Here is a 3,577-nt window from a genome sequence, read left to right as displayed (position 1 = left end):
CAGGGCCGACGGTCATCGCCGGGGGCCCAGGTAACACACGCTCCTCGGAGACTGTGGGCTCCAGCTCAGGGCTGTGGTCACAGATGGGAGCAGGCGTGTCGTCCCGGGCCCTGCCATTGGAGACTGAGGTTGGCTAAGTCGTCAAAAGTTGGCTTAAGGACTTTTCTCCTCTGTCCTGTGATGGGCTTGAGTCACTGCAAAGAGAGACCCGCTACTCAACAGAAAATGGGCAAAACCTGAGAAAAATCCACAGATTATCGCTCCTGGTTGGTTAGGAAGCACTGCCTTCTGGCCCCGCTGCCCCTTGGTATTCGCTCCTGATAAACGGGGTTCCTCCAGGGGTTCCCCTTCCAGCCAGCACAGTGGGCAGCTCTCCCCGCACAGGCTCTGGGGCACATGACGTGTGGGGCCACCGCCCATGGCCTGGCCGAGGGTCCTGCACCTGGCAGCCTCCGCCTGGTGGTGACTCTGCCCAGGTCGCTGCACATGAACCAGAGCCCCCCTCCCCCCCACCTCACCCCCACAGCTGCTGCTTGCCCTGCCCGCGCTCTGCAGGGCGGTCCACTGCTGGTCCACAGCTCAGCCAGACCAGAGGCAGTGGGTCCTCAGGGCTGTCGGCTGGCACAGAGGCCCAGGGCTCGCCAGAGACCCCTGCGGTCCAAGGCAGAGGCAGACGCGTGGAGACAGCGGGTCCAGGCCTGAGCCTCTGGGGACAGGGGGTGGGGTGAGGGCAGAGCGGCCTCCCTGACTCTCCGGAACGTCATGAGATGCCTGCACTTTTAGCCAAAAATAAATGTGTAAAAGGTAGGGATCATAAAGGAGTGAAAGAAGATGTCCGTCTGCAAAGGGACCACACTCCCGACGGCAGAGCATCCTCCGCCTGAGCAGAGCTGGGGCGTCCGCTCCTCCTGTGAGGACAGGCGGCTGCTTCATCGTCCCTCCAGCACCAGGTGGACCCGCTGGAATTCTAATTGCTCCCTCGGGACTGAGCAGCAGCTCCCAGAAATGTCACTGCGTCCTGAATTGCCAAAGGCCTCACTGACGTTGTCAGTTTACTTCCAGGGGTGAGAGGAGCCTTTTATCCCTCAGGGCAGAGCACAAGTCCCCAGTTTCCGGGGAAGTGCCGAGGAGAAGGCCAAGGAGAAGGCGGAGGAGAAGGCGGACAGGAGACGGGATCATGATAGACAAGGTCCGCAGTCCCTCAGGGCACACGGCCCTGAGTTCGAACTTGGGATGTGGGCCTGGAATGCCAGCATCTGCTTTGGCGTAAAAGCCAGGGAGACGGGGCTGGGCGATGCCCCTGCTTCGTGGTGTGAGCAGCGATGGACTCTCACAGCTGCAAAATAAGAGAGTTTTCTAGGCTGGAGTGGCTCTCCGCACATGGAAACAAATAACTGCTACATGCACAGAGGTAGCAGTAAAGGCAAGGCGCGCAGGTGCCGCGGGCCTGGTCGCCGCCCGCTACCTCTGCAGGGCGGAACCTCTCTTGCATAGGCGGTCCCTGCCCTCCAGCCAGCTGCTCACGCCGGAGCTGCTCACCCTCCGCCGGACCCAGTGACCCCCAGATTAACGAACACTTTGGCTCCAAAGCTCTTTTCCTGGCTTCTCCCCAAAGCAGGAAGCCCTTGTGGCTGCAGCCGGGCCCCCTGGCTGTCTGAACCCCCTTTCCCTCTGCAGGACAGAGCCAGCGCTGGCCACATCCACCTCACAAGTCCTGCACGGATGAGCACCTGGCAGAGAACCGTGATGCAATTTGAAACTATGAAACGTAATGTCAATGCCCTGCCATCTTCTTAGAAGCTCATTCCTGCTCATTCAGATCGGGGGCTTGGCACGGGCAGCAGAGATAGCACGGGCAGCACCTGTGGGTGCTGGAGGGAGCCCTCTGAATGGCGGGGCTCACAGGCTGTGACCAGGAGCAACTGATGCCACGCGGTGGCCCAGGTCAGCAGCCGGGGCCCAGGGTCCAGCCAAGAGTGTCCAGCAAGACAGCCTCAGAGCCCACAGGAGCCGAGCCGAGCCCATGCTCCTGGCCTCAAGGGAAAATGTGCTCAGGCTAAAAGCAGAGACAGTTCCCAAGTCTCCCCTCCGCTCTCAAAGGCTGGCATGCCCAGGCGTGTGGGGTGGACAGGTGGCCTTGGCCAGAAGCCGCGCCCAGATCTCCCCACCCCAGACTGCAACCATTCTCCCCCAGTGTGGGGAGACACCCCGAGACCTGCAGGGTGGAAGTGGGGAGAGTGAAGACTGTGTCTCCGAGGCTCCTGGTTGAGCCCCAGGATGGAGACAGGCCGCAGGCACTGCCCGGGGACGGAGGGGAGGACAGCGAGCTGGTGATGCTTTTGTCGGCTGCATATTAGAATCGCCTGGAAGGAGCTCCTAAGAGTCGGTGCCTCAGCTGCCAGGACAATGCATTATCACATGATCACAAAAACAAGCCCCCCAGTGTGGCTCAGAGGGCTGGGTGTCATCCCATGCATCCGGCAGGGCACATGCCGAGTTGTGGGTTCAATCCCCAGTAGGGGGCGTGCAGGAGGCAGCTGACTGATGTCTCTCTCTCTCCCCTCTCTTCCTCTCTCGCTAAAATCAATAAAAACATATTTTTTAAAAATAAGCCAGACCCCTACCTTATATCATGTACAAAAGTGAATCAAAAATGCATCAATGACCTAAAGAGAAGAGCTCAACCTATAAACTCTTAGAAGAAAACACAGGGGTAAGCCTTCCTGACCGAGGATTCGGTCCTGGGTTCTTAGATACGGCACCAAAAGCACAGATGATGAAAGAGACAAATAGACAAATAGGGTTTCATAGAAACTAAAAACGTGTGTGTGTCTGTCAAAGAACATGATCAAGAAAGAAAAAGATGCCTTAGCCAGCATTGCTCAGTGGTTAGCCCGTCAGCCTGAGCACCAGTAGGTCCCGGGTTCGATTCCTGGTCAAGGGCACATACCTTGGTTGCAGGTTCGATCCCCACCCCCGGGCCGGTAGGGGAGCGTGCGGGAGGCAACCAACCGATGTGTCTCTTTCACAGAGATGTTTCTTTCTCTCTCTCCTCTCCCCTCTTCCATGCTGGATAAAAATCAGTGGGAAAAGTATCCTCACTCTTTGGGTGAGGATTGAAAACAAAACAGAAAGCAGAAAACGCCCCTGCAGAGCGGGAGAGACTGTCTGCACACTCTGCACCGAGAGGCCTGCTATGCAGCCACTGCGGGCTGTTCCCTCCTTCTCTCCTCTAGGACGCTCGCACGGAGATTCCTCCTTCCTCAGCAGCAAGTGAGTCCTCCAGGCTGAGATTTTGTGGTTCTGTTTGAGGGCTTGGGGCATCTACACTAATAAAAGAGAAACATGCAAATTGGTGTCACTCCGCTACCCTTCCCATTGGCTAATCAGGGCGATATGCAAATTAACCGCCCGCCAAGATGGCGGCCGGCAGCCAGGCAGCTTGAAGCGAACATGAGGCTTGCTTGCTTCAGTGACAGAGGAAGCCAACGTTCCCCGCCTGCCGCTGTCGGCCTCTGAGCTTGCAGTTTGAAACATTGTTACAAATATAGAAGCTAAACAAAACCCCAGAAACCTG

Source organism: Myotis brandtii, unplaced genomic scaffold (genome assembly GCF_000412655.1).
Source record: "Myotis brandtii unplaced genomic scaffold, ASM41265v1 scaffold868, whole genome shotgun sequence".
NCBI classification, from domain to species: Eukaryota; Metazoa; Chordata; class Mammalia; order Chiroptera; family Vespertilionidae; genus Myotis; species Myotis brandtii.
The sequence above is the reverse complement of the archived record's forward strand: the minus strand, read 5'-3'. Positions refer to the sequence as shown.